Source organism: Ochlerotatus camptorhynchus, unplaced genomic scaffold (genome assembly GCF_037179485.1).
Source record: "Ochlerotatus camptorhynchus isolate MF236.1 unplaced genomic scaffold, CSIRO-AGI_Acam_v1.1 ptg000357l, whole genome shotgun sequence".
Classification (NCBI taxonomy): domain Eukaryota; kingdom Metazoa; phylum Arthropoda; class Insecta; order Diptera; family Culicidae; genus Ochlerotatus; species Ochlerotatus camptorhynchus.
Window position 1 is genome coordinate 3,369,241 of NW_027040845.1, and position 18,510 is coordinate 3,387,750.

Genomic DNA, 18,510 nt, shown 5'->3' on the forward strand with positions numbered 1-18,510 from the left:
AAAAAAAAATTGAATGAAGCTTCAGTGAGTTCTTGGTATTTTTTTTTTATTCTTTATTATAGAGATTTTTAGCCGAAGGCTAGTTCAGCCGGGGCGTTAGACAAGTAGAACTACGAATAATTTGATCAAATTTCATGATCCGTTACGGTGCCCTTTATGTTGTGAAGACTAGTACTTCAAAAAGGGTAACTTTTCAGGCAAGACAGGTTTTTTTTTATTTCCTTGATTTGTTTTCCGTCGATCTTGTTTTCCGTGCTGAGCACCAATGCTACCGACGCCAGGAAGGCAGCTCTCTCACCTGGACCCTACCTATAGACCCATCAACTCATGAACCGGGGACCAACGGCTTTACTTCCCTTCCGAAGGAAGGCGTGATCAGAGATGTTATGCCTCAGAACATCCCGACGGCGCCGACTGGGATTGAACCCAGGCCTGCTGGGGTGAGAGGCAATCACGCTTACCACTACACCACCGGCGCCGCTAGGCAAGACAGGTTGCACATCGCAAAAACCTAACAATAGATCAACGCGGTCGAGTCTACAGTTAAGGATTTTCCTGGCCACGTCCTTACAACTGGTAGGGATAGGAAAGGTATGTTTGTACAACATTTACTTAAGAGAGATGCGGAGAACTCTACGACCCCTCATAAATGTCTAGGGAATTTAGGAATTATGTTAGTAGGTAAGATGTAGATTTTTTTTATAAAAGTAGAAATTGCTGTCTGGAAGATAAGGTTGCTGAATTAAAATGAAGATATAACATGGTGAACTCACCATCGTTGTCACACCCGTAGCTAATTAAAAGGATGTAATTATGGTGTGTTTTATCATTTTGACGTAGGATTACGTTTTTCGGCAACACATTGGAGGCGCAATTTCAAAAAACCAAAATCGACCACGTTACGAAAAGTGGTCAGGTTTTGACCACTCATAACTCTGTCAATAGGGGATGGATTTTAATTCTAATCAAGCCAATCGATTAAAACAAAATTCGACGAATCTGCTAAAATGAACACTTTATCAATTGGCACTATTGAAAATTACACAAATGTCCAACTTTTGCAAAGGTGATCAAAATTATCATCGATTGCCTGCAACAAGCGCTTTCCCTAACACAGATTTCCAAATTCAATTCCATCTCGCCGAAGTGTGCTTATTCAATCAGCATGTGTGGTGGTGTCCGATTGGTCTACATCAGCAGCAGCAGTGCTTTCAGCGCGTGGCGTTAAACATTGTTCTCCAGTACACAACGAAAGGCTCCCCGCAATCAGATAGCTATCAAGGCTGCCTTCAAGAGCCTCGATTCACCGAAAAAGAAGGAAGAGTCCGCATCGCTATCCATCGGATTCAGTAGCTCTTCGTGAGTCGGTCTTGGCCATCTATGCTAAGGGCGTCACCCTCGTTCCAAACATCATACAGCTCGCCAGTCTCAGCTGTTGTGAACACCCTAATAGCTCAGCATCACTCAACCATCACGACAAAACGGATCTTTTCCGGACCACCATAAATTATTGTCGTTTAAGAGTTAATTTTCATTGAACGTGCGCTCGACTTACTGTCAGTCACATCACCCCCAAAGCTCTTTGATAATGTATCCAGTAACTAAACGTTGTGGTCAAATGCGTAGCAGTATTGAAGTGGTACATGAAAATTCTTGCAATGACCGAATACCACATGACCTTGTCAATTAACCAGAAACACATCGAATTCATTGATACCGAGCACGTAATCCTACGTCAAATCTACGGTCGTATCTTGGATGCAATCTCTTCCTTTTTTTTATTGATTGAAGGGAAAACCCGCGGGAGTGAAAATAATATTAATTTTACTACCTCTTCACCCGTAGGCACAAAACCTCTATGTCTTTTCAATTTGAATCATAATCAATTACAAATTTCAACAATAAATCATTATTCAAATGGAAGCAATAAAGTTAACAGATTATAATATGTCATCTATTGAATGGTACATAAAATGTTAATAATGGAAAGGTCTCACCATATAAATCCAATGTTTCCAGTAATCCCGTCCAGTTGGTTGCAAGCTAGTGGTATTGGAACGATCGTGGCATCTAAATACTCATTTGAACAGGTGATGACTCATCTCAAGGATCGCACCAAGTTCTTTCTGATATACCACTTTTACTACATATTATACACAGAACATCATCTGCCGCTCAACAAGCAAGGAGAAAATACTTAACTTCCGATGGAATCAAAAGCAACGGAAAACTGATTCACAGATCCAATGAGCGCGTAAATAAACTGAAATTAAAAATTATCACTCGCGTTTCTGGTCCGGGAGAAAAAATCAAACAACGTAGATAGCGACATCTCTTCTGATGCTTGCAAACATGATGAATCACGTTTTCTATCTCGATTCTAAAACTTCCCAGAGAGCGAACAAAAAACCACCAATCACACACGTATAACCGTCCGGGAGGCAGAGTGCCAGCGCTAATCCGGCAAATGCAGCCGAAAACTATGAAAGCGAACGCATGCACAAAACAGAGAGCAAACTTAAACACAACCGTATCCGAAGGGGTTCAAAACTGCACTCCTGCGTAAAACCCCATTTTAACCAATATTACCCTCAAATTTGAACATACTATTTATTATAGTTTTATAGATTGCCGTCATCAATACACGCCCTAATAAAAAAATACCTTAAACGAATGATAACCCGAATCATTAAGCTATTCTACAAATGGTTTTTATGATACCCGGAAAACGTCGTTAAGTAAAATAACAATGTTATTTTATTAGGGCACTCACTTGTTCTCATTGTGATTACACGATATCGTATCCCAATATTATCTTATCGGAAAATTTCAGAACATTTTGTACAAATGTAACTACTGAAACACTTCTCAACACAATCTAAAGGGATTTGTAAGCTCTACAATTTTTTTTAATTAATTTATTTGATAAGGCTCAACCGAATTAACTTTACAGAGCCGAGGATTCTTGTTCACTATACAAAGAAGACTGAAAGAACTGCTGATGAAGAACAATGAGGATGACACCACAATGGTTGCTGCCGAGTAAACAGACGATCGCGTGACACACATTGAGAGTGGTCTGCTTCTATCGGCAGCCGAGTGAACACAATAAAAGCTTATAAAATCATTAGAAGATTTCCTCAATCATAAGACACAGATTCCCTTGCAGACAGATTTCTGGTTGGGCATTTGGAATGTGCTTCCAGTTGTGACATCTTCGGATCCGACCATGCCAAAGATAGCCGCATCATATCCAGAATGTTGTCTTCCGGCGAAGTTTTTCGAACAAGAAGTGGTCGCGCATGCTTATACCTCTTATGGCACACTCTCTCCAGAATTATCATCTATAAAGCTCAAAGGGTATTGAAAACACAAATTCTTGTTAAGTGTTATGAAATCATTCCAAACAAATTGCGCATAAGGGCCCAGGTTTTAGATATATCTTTTAATAAAGAAGGTTTACCGGTTTGTTGATCCGATCCGGTAGACGTTTGTACTTGTGTACGGATGGAGGCAGTCGTTCCAAAATATCAAATGCTGCCATGGTTAAGTGCTTATAGGTTTAAAAATTGCAGTGTCAATTTAATCTTACACTCTATGTATATAGGAAGACGATGAACAAAAAGTTTTGTTTTCCCATAGTAATTTCCATATAAACTTCAAATGGTTTGTGCCACGTCAGTTTCTTATCAAATAAGTTTAAACTTTCGGAGGCTTATCAGGACTCGATTTGAAACCGTTTGAACACTGTGGAGCGAAAATTTCAAATTTTGCATCAGTCTAGTATAGGTCGTTCTTTAAAAAAGATTGAAAATCTTGATTAATTGCATGGGCTTTGATGTCTGTGCTAGGGAAGTTTGTTTTCACGACCGACATATCCCCTCTTGATTCTAAAGTGACACGCATACAACTGTCAACTAAGGGAGTTGAAATCGGCAACTTGGATCTCACTTCTACGATTTTTTGAGCTCATTTCAGTTCTATTTTGCAAAACTATGCACATTTCACGATCTATCTGAGTATGGAAATCGAAATGCCATATTCAGGGTAACGGAGGAAACTTAGAATAAATGTTTGTTTTTGAATTTCGTCACAGGTTTTTCGGCACTGTTTGGAGCCAGTAACACCTTCTTTCGAAGATGGTGGAGAGCAGACCAAGAACGTTGCTAATCAGTAATATTGCCTCTTTCCTATTTACAGATGGGCAATAATTAACATTTCTGCTAAATTATGCAATTTAGGATCTTGTAAAATTTTGCAAATGGCGTCTTTGAAATTAAAAAAAATTGTAGTACGGAAACGACACTTCTGATCGAAATGGCATCTGAAACAAAGTTCTAGAGAAAAATAATGGTTTTCTGAGAAAAATACACAAAATAATGTTTATAATAACTTCAAGATTTTTTTTTTAAATGTTGGAAACCTAAATATCTCAAAAAGCCAATTAGTTTCCATTATTTTGCCTGGAACTGTTCTATGGCGCATTATTTTGATGGGAGTAGTCTGCAGAATGTAGTTATATTGTGCACTGTCAACACTATCGATTACATCCCGAAATATTTCGTTGATGTATATTTTTTTTTTGCTGTGTACATAGTTCCCCGCATACGTCTAAGTTTCATGAGAAAATGTAAAACGAAACACGCGGGAACATACACGTTTCCTCCCATGGATCCAATGGCTAGCTTAGATTAGCACTATAGAAACGTGTCCATCCTCTAATTGCATCACGTTTATTTATTTGTTGCCCGGCATTTCACCACACCCCGCACCGTTGGCGTCGTCGTCGATCCAGGAGACCCAGAATAATGTTGGCAAGCGCGACACAAACAAAGTTGACATTGAAAATTTTAAATTCTACTTGCAAGCTTTTTTTCTCATCGACTAGACTACTCTCACGATAGTTTCGGCATGAGAGCAGATTCCCACCGTCCAGTGCTCGGTGGAGTGAGTGAAGAGCGACCACGCCAGGTTCTCTCCATCGCATTGGAATGATTCATAACATCATAACATAGCCGTGCGCTCCAGAGAAACGTATGCACGCATACAAACATAACATAATGTTGCATTCGCTGTTTTGAAATGATGTGCAAATTCTAACTATTAGGATGGTAAAATGTGTTGAATTTTACCGGTATTTCTTGGAACATGTTTTTGAATGATTTTTTATGGAAATAACCTTTGTTAAGATTAAGCCAAACTTTTAAGATTACTCTAAACTTACTGATCATAAGATGATTTCAGCAGCACATTTTCAGAACAGTTATTCAACAGAATTCAACTGCATTTTTTTATAAATCCACAAATCCGGAGTAAAATCCCTCTCTGTTGAGAAACAACATAAATTTTCAAAATGTTTATAATTGGGCTTAGGATTTATTTTCGAAAACAATGCGATCCACGGAATATCATTAAGAAAATTTTCAAGATTTAGAGACTAAGCCAATTTTTACATTCTTAAACTTTGCAGGATTTCTGACTTTAAATATGACGTCTTTTAAAAATCACAGATTTAAAAAAATCGTGGCTTTTGGACTTGGACATAATTTTAGAATTCTGACACTTCAAGCATTGGCAAGAGAATTATCACGTGAATGCCAAATGAGTTTAAGGATAATCGTAGAGGTTTTTTTTATAATTCTAAAGGTATTCTTAGGAGAAACTTCATGTGATGTTGAGAAATATTTAAAAAAAAAGTTTAAAAAACGCTAACGGTAAATTCCGAGGTAGATATTATGAGAAAAATTTCAGGGAACATTGAGGGAATTCGGAAAAGGATTCAAAGTGAATGAACCCTACGGCAAATTCAATGATGTGACGACAATCCTGAAACTACGCCTCATCTAAGGCTCAAAATCTCTTAATTGGTGATAAAGCAATCACTCAAAGAGGAATTATGAGAAGAGCTGCAAGGAAATGTGGAAAAAAATTCCAAGAGAGTCTAATTTGTAATATACACACTAAGAATATCTAATTTTACACGTGGCGGAATCCATATTTGACATAAAAGATGAGACGTAAACAAACATGTCATGTAATATTAAGTGTGTAGGCATGATTGACCGCCCACGGTTGCTACTCTGTTATTGCCAGATCAACTGTAATTACACAGATAACCCATAGACGATGCTTGAGACTAGAATTCATCCTCAATGTGTAGTGATTTCAAACTAGACAATATCAGCGCCGGCCGCGCCAAACGCAGTTCAAGAAATGAATGGGTAGGAATGTGTTGACGTGACACTCGCTTTGATGGAAGCCGAGGAGTTCTCTGAGCTTACACGAGAAATCACTGGGGTGTTGGGTAAGAGGGTTGGGTTTGCAGCAGGGTTCGTTTTGGTAAACGATAAGCTGAATTGATGTCCTAACGATCATATAACACGAATGAGCTTTCGATTGAACCCACGGTCTTCTTCCCAGTAAGCGAAAAAGTTTGCCACTGGGCAAACGAGCTCCCTTTTGATCGTCGAGTTGCTGTTATTACCATAGACCATATTATTAGTCATATTAACAAATAAAACGATTCGGAGACGAAGCAGCCCAGGGCTGAAAGTTTAATAAAGATATAAAGAAATAAAACGATTGACGAATCTTGAATGTGGATGTGCCTGAGATTGACTCATGATGTTCTGCTCAGTAAGCAAAAACGGTCGCTCTAAAGCCACCGAGCCTCTCATATCATATCATACCGTTACTCAAGTTGTTTTAACCATTCAAACCCGGCGACGACGACGACGACAAGTTTCGCAAAATACACGATAAACAAGCGATTCGACCATAAAGCTCTTATATATGATGAAAGGACCTGGGACCGCGTTTTTCTGCTCAGTAAGCAAGCCACTGCAACCGACGATCTTTCTAATCCGAAAACTAAAAGCTTCGCAAAACTACTTAGGCCTTCATTAAGTTCCACTTTCACGCGACGTTCAATAACAAGCTATGACCCTGGTTAAACAAACTATTCAAATGAAATTACGTTTTCGAAAGCAGTCAATAATGTATCCCAAACTGGATCAAGCGTGCGCCCTATTTTTCTGAACATTCCGAAGCATTCCGTCCAAGATCTATCAGTTACGAGTTTCTACAAAAGTAGCCTGGGAGAAATCGTAATGTTTTGTCTCCGACAAGTCTCAACTATGTTCTTGCATTCGGGTGCAAACCTTACCGACAATAACGCTTTTCTTATATAATGAGAGAGAGAAGGATTAGTATTTTCCATTTAATTCCACTACTTTATTTGCTTATCCTTGACAGATACGCGTATTTCGTCTACAATGTGCAGAATTCTTCAGTGTCTTGTACTAATACTCGAGAGTCGAGTATTAGTACAAGACACTGAAGAAGTCTGCACATTGTAGACGAAATACGCGTATCTGTCAAGGATAAGCAAATAAAGTAGTGGAATTAAATGGAAAATACTAATCCTTCTCTCTCTCATTATACAGGTATTCCACTAAGACGCCCACATTCATCAGGCTTTTCTTATGTTATAATTAAAACCGCAAAATAGATCACGCGCGATCGAGGTTATCCCGGCAGGAAACAAACGATGGTTTTCAACTGAAACAAGCTCAGCAAATACAATCACCATGGCTGCATCAACACAACCTTAAACAAATTTTGGAAAATTTAGAAAAGAAAGAAAAGGAAAAAAGTATACACAACCACATAAAAACAGATAAACAGTGAATATGGCACTCTTTTTAATACAAAACCAACCACCATAAATTTTCCATCGAACAAGAAATTTTAATTTAAAATTTAATTTAAATTAACTTCATAATTCAACAGGCATTGTAGTAACTTTTCCGAGTTTAGTCACTATTAACAAGGCATAAAAAGTAACAAGGACTAAAATGTGTTCCTTTGATTGCTGAAAAATCCTGTTCCCCTAGTTTGAAGTTGTCAGGAATAGGGTTCGGAGGTAGATCTTATACCAGTAACGCACCACGAAAAGGTGATCTACCAGCATTACTGGTTGGAATCTAATTTTTAATATGGATTGATAAGTATTTTGAGGTAAATTTAATTGGCTTCCGTGAATGTTTGGAAAGAAATTTTGAGAAAGAATCTCTGAGTAGTGTTGCGGTGGATTCTGAAGATATATCTAAGGGAATTCTAAGGAGAATTTCAAGAGAATTTCAAGAAAATTAGAAAAGTTATTTTCATTAAAATTCTAATAAAAGTGTGAGTTGAAATCTAAAAAAAATGGTAGAATGCTTTTCTAAATTATAAATGGCATACCAGGAGATTTTCTACAAATCTACCACAAGCGGATTGTACAGAAAATTTAAGTTTCCATGCACAGATATTCAAGATCCAGAATTGATAAAAAATCTCAAGATTCTGAGTCTATGATTGTGAACAATTTTCAAAATCTTGGTGTTAGAAAACTGTTCAAGATTATGGGACTAGAAATTTCAGAAAAATGTAACAATATAGCATGTGAGATCCCAAACTTTGGATCCTTTTGGACGCGTTTTGGATCCTTTGATCCTAGAACGGCAAACTTTTTCTCGATCAAATTTCAAGTGTTATAAGTAACAAAGTCTGGTTAATGTTACATTTCAGCACTGGTGTATTGTTTTCTATTGATGTAAAAATGTATTGCCCAATTATGAAAACTATACGTCTAATTTATGGATCATACTAATATTTTACTAATACTAAACTCTGGAACGCGCAAAAATTAGTCAACTTCAAATTGGTGTATTTCTGTTAAAAATGCATAAAAAACCTGAAATGCTGCATTTGGAAGTTGAGTGCATATACAATGGTTGCTATGAGTTTTCACCGTTTGCTCTCCAGTTTTCAAAATTACGTCCAAGCAAGAGGAGCAGTGTGTCAAAATTTTGCTCGCGCAGCAAGAGAATTCGACGTTCTCACACGCCAACTTGGCAAAACTGCTGTATGTGGCCAAATCGACCGTGACAAACGTTTTAAAAGTTCAAAGTGTTTTTTATGTTACTTCATACGCGAAGTTAACGATTTTCAGAGTTGGTTGGAAATGCTAACATGAAGCTTTAGTGTGATGATTTATTAGCTAGAGAATGATCTTTAGAAGAGTGATCTTAAGAAGAGTGTACGTCGCGAGAGCATTTCCAGTCGATGGTGTGTTATAATGCAGTTCTTCTTTACCCAACTATTCACAACACAAGCAACACAATAGTTGGGTAAAGAAGAACTGCATTATAACACACCATCGACTGGAAATGCTCTCGCGACGTGGGGCTTTAGGTAGTGATGAAAACGTCGCTAGAACTATTCCACAGCCGCAGTCAGTTTATGAGCAACAAGAGGGACGCACATTTTTGCCTGTGGACTTGGAGACATACTTCAAGTCCCCGCGTACATCGTACGGGCTAGGCAAAAATGTGCGTCTATCTTGTAAACTGTCGCTTTAATGGCCCTTCGCTCATTTTCAACTTCTATTCAATTTTCATACTGCCGTACTCTAACGGAACTATCCACCTACACTCTTCTAAAGATCATTCTCTAGCTAATAAATCATCACACTAAAGCTTCATGTTAGCATTTCCAACCAAGTTTTAAAAGTGTTCGGGGAGCGTCTGTCGACCACCGGGAAGCCTGGAAGCGGCGGCAATCGTAATCCGAACGTAGCAGCGACGACGAAGAAGGTGGCGGTTAAATATAAGTGGAGTCCTAGCCTCTCCATCCGGGACGTCGCTGCCAAGCTCAATGTCTCCCATACTATTGGGCAGCGGGCCAAGAAACGAGCCGGGTTGTCGACGTTTAAGAAGGTGAAGGTGGCGAACCGAGATTACAAACAAAACACGTCGGCAAAGCAGCTGTCCCGAAAGCTGTATACGAATCTGCGCACAAAGTTCGACTGTGTCGTCATGGACGACGAAGCTTATGTGAAGGCGGATTTCAAACAGCTTCCGGGACAGGAGTTTTATACCGCATCAGGAAAAGGGAAAGTGGCTGAAATTTTCAAAACCATCAAACTATCGAAGTTCGTGTGGTCTAAAAAGCGGCATTTTCATTACTACGGGAACCATCAATCAAGCGATCTATGTCCAGGAGTGCCTGGAAAAGCGGCTGCTACCATTCCTAAATCAATATAATAGACCTATGCCGTGCTAGCCGGACTTGGCAAGCTGCCACTATGGGAAAAAGGCAATCGAGTGGTACGATGCGAACAACGTGTTTGTGGTACCCAAAGACCACAACCCTCCCAACAGCCCAGAACACCGCCCTTTCGAACGGTATTGGGCCTTGGTCAAACGATATTTCAAAAAAAAAAAAACTAATAAATCCATTGAAAACGAGCAGCAGTTTAAATCTAACTGGCGTTTGGCGGCGAATAAGGTCGATAAGACTACTGTGCAAAATTTAACGGAAGGGGTTAAGTGGAAGGCACGGCAGTTCGGATTCGGCAAATCAAAAGAATAAACGAACATTTTTTCCTTGAACTACCAAAAGAAAAATAAGGAGATTTTTGTGATATGAATTTTGACTGAAAGAAACGATTTTTTTGTCTACCAATTTTTGCGCGTTCCAGTCTTTAATTCAATTTCGTTAGTTTAAGGTTTATTGTTGAACGTATTATGGATCATTTGAAATATGTTTATAGGAAATTCGTACAATTTCAATGCTCATTCTTGAGAAATTTAGCGGTACATTTTACATAAAATATGGAACACATTGGGATTTTTAATGGATTATTTACCATTTTTTTAGGGATTCACCGGGCTGTTATGGATCAATTGGATGTTTTTTAAGGAGCGTCTATCAATTTCTTATGGATCATTTTTATGTTTGTATACAGCCATTCCATAGCAAAACGATATAGTGGCTCTCAGAATTTCGGAAAAATTTGTAGTTTTGTTCTTTATCGCAAAATATTAGATGCGTATTTGTTTATTTTGGCATTAGGGTGGCATCACAGACAAACAGACATAACACATTGAATATTTCTCACTGTAAAACATCGTCGCTAAAACATTACCGCCATCTGTTGAATACACTGTGGTGGGTAGTACGCTGAACAGATGGCGGTAGTGTGCAAACGTCAAACGCAAGGGAATTGACTATGCGCGCCACAGGTGGCGGTACTACCAACTACGATACTTTTAAATTGACCGTTAAATGCTTGTTCGATGAACAACTTGCGAGTGTTATGTCTGTTTGTCTGTGGTGGCATGTTAGGGCGGTCCAAAAAATCTTTTTTTTTTTCAAAAATGACAATGCAACTGGGCCGATTTGAAAGATCAAAATATCAAATAAAGGTAATCAAACATATTTTTAAGGAAAACTATAATGATACTAAAAATTTGGAATTTTGTATTGAAAGACATTGATTGTATTAGCTTTTAATGGTTTTCATGGTTTGTAGATAGAGAGCACAACAAGTTTTTATATTTTTCTTTGAAAATTTAGATTTTTTTACACAACACACCAAAAAATCAGCGATGTGTTTTTCTTGCTTTTGAGTTATATTTTGTTGAAGTTATCAAGTTTTGGGTTTTTCCTCAATACTCCTATACGACTAAACTACTATGCGTCTCCTTTGATTTATAGCGACTGTAATATCGATTTTTGACAACACTTTGAACGTCAGCTGATTTTGAGAATTTGTCTGTTCAAAAACCAACAATTTAAGGATCACTTAAAATAACTAACTTTTTGTAAAAGTTGCTTAAATTTACTGAAACATTTCGAAAATTTCACATGATTCTATGGAAAATCATCTCTACAATTCTAATTGATGGGTCCCAGTTTGTCCCCCTTGCCCCAAGAAGCTAAGACATTATGTTTTAAACTTTCGGTACCAAAGCTATTCATTCTAAAAATTAGATATTGCTCCCATTTCAATTCGGAACCATTTCTGAACCGATTATGATGAACTAGCTTTAAATACATCGGGAATTTATTCTACATTTTTTAGGTTATGGGTAATTTTTATTACAAAAAAAATATTTAAAAAATTATTTTATTTCTAAACAATAGTTGTAACCCCACGTATTTCTTAAATATGTTTAATCACAGCAAGAACTATGACCATATCAACAAAATTAAAAACTTGTACCAATTCCTGACCGATTTAAAGCTATTTCACCTAAATCGGTCAAATATGAAATGGGAGTAAAATCCTTTTTTTTTTGTAAAAAAAACTTAGCTACGCATGTTTAAAAAAAAACCGATATGGAGGAGCGTGTGATTATTATATCAAACATAAGCAGTTATTATGTTCAAAAAGTTGTAAGGAGTTACATCAGTTCAGTAAGAGTTGTTTGGTGGTTTGTTTTTAATATAGCGTTTTTTTTATAGACGGTCCAAGGTGGCTATTTCCGGTTTGCGAAAAACTGTCAAATAGCTAACAATATACATATTTTCGGAACGGGGACAACGTGGCCGGACATCGATGATTGACTTCATTTTAGAATCCAAGATGGTGAAAAACTATCGAATACCCTAAAATATGGGTATTTTCTAAACGATGACGACGTATACTGCCGTTCTACGCATAACTGTCCCATGTATGCAATCCTTATGCACAGTGGGACTCTTATGCGTATAACGGCAGTATACAGGACGGAAATCAATGATTAACACCATTTTGGTATCAAAATGGCTACTTCCGGTTTGTTAAAAACTGTCAAATAACCAAAAATGTAGATATTTTCGGAACGGAGACGACGTGTAGAGGCTGGAAATCGATGATTTACATCATTTTGTAATCCATGGTGACTTCAGGTTTGTGAAAAACTGTCGAATGCCCTATTCAGTGGCGTTTCCTTAACCTCAATCTACCTGTGCACCAACTCTCAAAACATAAAAATTAACAAAATATTGCTTGAATAGATATCGAGTAAACTAGAAGACTAAGTGTATTTTTCAACCGATTCTAGTATGAATATGGCATTAAATCTGGATTTGAAAGTTGGTGCACAGGTAAAAAGTGAGGATACGCGACGCCACTGACCCTATTTATATCACGGTGAAATATGAAAGGAAACCTTAATATTAAAAAAAAAACATAATCCTCCTAAAGATAATAAATTTAAAAACATAACAAATTTAATTATAGGATTTATTATTGAAAAATTAGATTAAAATGGAATAATTTAAAATTATTAAATATTGAAATAATTGATATTGAAATGAAGCACACACCAAACGAACGCTTAGGCTCGCCCCTTTTCATATTAGGCTAGTATGGAAATGTTCAATCAATAGTCAACAACTGTTATTGATAAAATTGTTTTCTATAAATTGATGTAAAAAAATACAATTATAAATATCTAAAAAAATGCACTTTTTTTGTCATTGAAATTTTCAACAGGATTCTATTTAGTTTTAACCACAGACAAACACACGTAGCTCTTCATTCTGGATCATTTAAAGTGTTTTCTTGTAGAGTCCATTTTTCCAATACACCTCGCAATTTCAAGAGCACACAACTCAAGATCTACGAGATTTATACATCTGCAAATTTTAGACGTTCATAGAAACCTTAATATATTTATATGTGCAATTGCAAAGTGTAACACGAAAAAGGACGCTACAGGGAATCACCTTAACAATTAGTTTGAATGTTATCGTTTCCGCGAAGTACTCGCCGCAGCGCTGGCATCGGATCACTTTGACGTTTCTATAAATTCGGTTTTTCTTGCATGCAACATTGTTTGCGAATCAGCGGGCAAGCTTGGTTTCCGCGAGAAGCCCGCGACATGTCGTTACTGCAGTCCTATGTTCGGCGGTATTATGTTTTAAAGATAATTTTATTCAAAGAGTTACGTCTGTTTGTCTGTGTTTTAACCTTCATCCAGCCAACGTATTTGGAAAAAAAGGCGATAAAAAAATGAGAATTGAATAACTCTATTATTTTCTCACCAAATAAGCTGATATTTTCAGGGGATATCAAAAAGCGTGTTTTGCGAGAGAAATTTTGGAATATCTTAAGAACCATACATGAAGTCTTATAGCATGAATCAAAACTAGAAGACTTGTTTGATAACCTCTGAAAATGTGAGATTATTTGGTAAAAAAATAATAGAGTTATTTAATAATCGAATTTTCTGATCCACTTTTTTGCAAATACGTTTGCTGGATGATGGTTAACTAAAATTTGTGATTTAATTTATCATGAATGAACATTTTTTATGCGATCAGGGCGTGATTTTTTACACGTTTTTCAATAACGCGGTTTTATTTGCACGTTTTTTTTTAATGAGGTGTTTTTCTACGACGATTTCTGAAATAACCTGGATTTTTTCATAACGATTTTTAATACACGGTACGTATCCCCCGTGTAAAAAATACTTGAGTGTACAATCATAAAAATTAAATAAAAATACAACTTAAAATTTAAGTGGCAATGTATTAAGATTCATTAATTGCTTCCGGGTCTCCCGTCACATTCTGGGTTTTTCCCGGTTTTACCAGTTACTTTTCAAATTCCCGAGTGCTGAAAAAGTCAAATTTTGTAACGAGTTGCATACAGTATTTTTTGGCACACTATACCGAAAACACTTTCGAATCGACACAATTTAGAATAACATATTGGCCTACTGTTTGCAAACTAAAATATCTGTGCCGAAAAGTGCTACTTTTCGACACACTTTTGAGTGTATAAATAACTATTTTTTACTCAAAAATGTGTCGAAAAGCACTTTTCGGCACAGATATTTTAGTTAGAAAAAGTAGGCCGTTATTTTCAAAACCATTTAATTTTCCCAGCCTAAATCGAAACCTTTCCCACAAAACAACACTACTCACCTGTTTGTGTATATCCGACGACGACGACGACTCTCGCACTTGTTTTCCTGTTTTTGTTTCTTCTGTATGTACCTCCTATGTAGCTATTTGCGGCTCAGTTGCTCACTCTCGCAAGCTGGCTAGATGCGCTCCCTCCGGCCGGTCGGTTCACCGCCGAGACAAACAATAATTCTCTCCGGTCGAATTCTGGTTCTACGTTTTACTTATCAAACACTTGATATTTGAAGCTTCTTCTTGAGATTTTCCCCCTTTTGATTTTTGCTAAACTTTCCACTTCTTTTGCCTTTAATCGCAAACACTACTTTTCCCACACGCTGCACTACCGCGTCAATCACTCGATATCACCACCGGAATAGGGGGAATTCCCTCTTCTATTTTCTATTATTTTCCCGGGACACCAAATCACTTTTGCTCCACTTTTCAGCCTTCGATCACTTTGGAAATTGCTTTCCACAATGCACACGCATTCGGTTTGTAACACCCAACGCACACACCTACAATGGTGGGAAACGACACGACACAATTTCGGATCCAATTAGGACCGTAAAATTCACTGCAAATTTTTTCTCCCATACGCAAAAACGCAAAACGGAAAATCGGCACTCGCGCTCCTCGTCGATCCACACCGCAGCCGATCCAATCGCGTACTGATGAATGCTGAACTGGGCTCGAATCGAGCTCTCCGCTGGCCGTGAATATCCTATCTGCTTTTCCCCTTTGGATGATGCTTCGCTCACTACTGTGCAACTCCAAAAGCTCCCGAATAATCTCCCGCACACAGGGCTATTTGGGCACTACGATTGCATTCAACGGACGAGTGCTGGATGCAATTGCATCACATCACATCACATCACCACCGAAAAAAAAAAATAATACCTAGGTACCCAAACCCAACCAAAACCAATTCCTCCAGATTTGCGCTCACAGATTGACCACCGCAATGGACTGGTTGTCACAGAAGGCGAAGGTGCACGCGCGCGCTCTGTCGTAGAGGGGGGGCAGCCGGCCGGTTGCCGGTTGGGGACCGAGCGAGAGAGAGAGTGGGAGGTGGGAGGTAATGTTGCACATACGTGAGACCAGCGGCGTAGTCAGCTAAACAGCTCCACCATGTCGATGATTCAGTTATTTCGAGTCACGACACTGGGGCTCACACACAAGCACAGCACGCATATCAGCAGCAGCAGGACGGTTGGTTGGATGGTGGTGTTGGTGATGGTGGAAGTGAGGCGGAAATTCGCTACTTTGGGCCTGCAAACTGATGATGACGGCGACGTTGCACAATACACTGACAGGAGGTTTCAATTTTTGGGGGGCATTACGTTCTGACATGTATGCATGTCTTATACATACGGAGATAAGTAAACACATAAAGCGCAAGTAAGAGTGCACGGCGGACTGGTTGTTTTTGTAAATATTTTGCTAAAGCTCATTTTTATTTTGCTGCCTCCGACAGCTTTGGTCGCAGTTTGTGGCACAATATGTGTCTCCAGGCCGGGGAAGGTTGCAAAAAAGAATGCCTGATTCCGTTGCAGAGAAGAAGTCAATTTTAGGTCGATGCATGTGGGACGAAGAATGGATGCAGAAACATGGGTTCAGTGGCATTCAAGAAATTTCTCTTTGATTCTAACACGCGCCTTAGGTGCATAATAAATGAACTGCGTTTTTAGACATTATTTTAAATCAAATGTGTATTTTCTTCATACTCGTTTTTTCACTTATGACGGAAAAGTAATACCTACTATTAAGATTCATGCAAGCCTTTAATTAAAAGTTCTTTGCAAACAGCCCCAATTTTGAGTTTCATGGCCTAGAATTACATCACTTTGTATATTGAGACGTAAGCTCAATGATAATGTCCAGAAAATTTACAGTCCAAAAAGATCTTTGACCAAACTAGGAATTGAACTGACCACCTTCAAGGGATGCCAGGTGTATTTAGAAGACGACGAGATCAACGAGATCGGAAAAATGTCTCATCACATGTCTTCATCGCCACTTTTAAAATTTGCGGGCAGAGGAAAGTGACAAATATTTCTGATTTATAAAACTGTGTCTTGACAGAAGTTCAGGGAATCTCTTAGATGTCATGGGCAACTTGTTGAAGGTAACAGAACATCCTTTGATTTCAACGAACTTCGTAAAAGTTCAGGGAACGTTGTAGAACTTCAGGGAGCTTCATAGATCTTCAGGAAACTTCGTATAATTTTATAAAACTTAGTGACGCTGGTGGTGTAGTGGTATGCGTGATTACCTCTCACTCCAAAGGGCCTGGGTTCAATCTCAGTCGGCACCGTCGGGATTTTCTGAGGCATACAAACTCTGATCACGTCTTCCTTCGATGGGTATGGGTATATTTTATGGGTCGATAGGTAGGGTCCAGGTGCGGTAACTGCCTCCCCTGGCCTGGCGTCGGTAGCATTGGTCCACAGTACGGTAGCATTGGCATCGATGGAAATCAAATCAAGGGAAAAAAAAGTGAAGGGTTGTGTCCGAAGCACGACCGTGTTATTGACGTAGAAATACAGGATTGTTTTTTGCTTAACAATTTAATTAATAATTACAAATTATTAATAGGGGAAATGGGTCTAATGTTGGCCTATGGATCTAAGATTGGGCTCATCGCTTAAAATCTGCTGTTTATCAATTTTATCTAGATGAGCGCGTCATTGGGACGGTACAAATGGATATTTTTGGTCGCTATTGAAAATTTAGTCAATTGCTAAATTTATGCATGGGCTCAAATTAAGGGCATTTAGGCCGACATTACATCCATTTCCCCTATATACATTTTATTCTAAAATAAACAAACATTCAATTCGAAGTTTGAAATTAGGGGACATTCAATATTCTTAATTGAATTCAATTTTCATTTTTCAAAATTCAGTTCCTATCCCATTAAAATGAGGTTCCAAACATGTGCAACCAATTTTTAGGTACCTACTGAATAATGTTTATTTACAGTAAAAAAATCGCTTCCATAAAGTTCAAATAAAGTTCCGACCGAACCTTCAAGTTCCATAAAGTTCAAATAAAGTTCCGACAGAACTTTCAAGTTTCATAAAGTTCAAATAAAGTTCCGACAGAACTTTCAAGTTCCATAAAGTTGGAATAAAGTTCTGACAGAACTTTCAAGTTCCATAAAGTTCAAATAAAGTTCCGACAGAACTTTCAAGCCACATGAAGCAATCCGCACAAGTCTTTATCAGTGGCCCGAATAAATCATAATTCTTATATTTATGCAGTGCATCAACATTCTATCGAAACATAAAAAAAATAATTAAAGAGTAATTTCCTGGATTCGAACCCGTGTATTCGGCATGCGAGCTACGATTGCTAACCACAGCGCCACAAGTGTGTTGGAATACCATGCGGGCAAACACCAATTTAAAATGTATCAAGGTGTTGTGTTTCGTATTCAAGTCAGTCAGCTGGCACTGAAAACTCCAATAGTAGGCGGGACAACAGCTCACTTTAATATATCTCAGATGACGTAGCGGTTCGTGCTGGGGTTCTCACGCAGAAGGACTGGGTCAAACAGCTCCAATTATACTACAAACACTGATAAATCAATACACATTAATGCCTGCCTTTAGAAATAACTTTCATAAAAGTGCGAACTAAATATAGTAGAGGACAAAAACCTTTTTTAATTTATTTTCTAAAAGACCCGTTCAAGTTCCGCCAGAGATTGCTTAGAATGCTCTTCAATTATGGTACCGGAACTTTCAAGTTCTCATAACGACTTAAAAATGAGGCTGCTTAGAA

The 18,510-nt window shown here is 38.0% G+C and overlaps 1 protein-coding gene across 8 annotated transcripts in view; it reads right to left on the bottom strand.

The window, feature by feature from the left end:
- AGO1 (protein argonaute-2) overlaps positions 1–15,381 on the bottom strand; it is a 146,680-nt gene extending 131,299 nt beyond the window's left edge. For 4 of the 8 annotated variants that reach the window (XM_065231481.1, XM_065231480.1, XM_065231485.1 and 1 more), the window contains exon 1: positions 14,746–15,378. The gene's annotated coding sequence lies outside the window, so the exon portion shown is untranslated. Of the gene's footprint in view, positions 1–14,745 lie in introns of all 8 variants that reach the window. The other 4 variants (XM_065231478.1, XM_065231477.1, XM_065231479.1 and 1 more) reach the window with 3 other exon arrangements.
- Between the last annotated feature and the right edge of the window lie 3,129 nt (positions 15,382–18,510).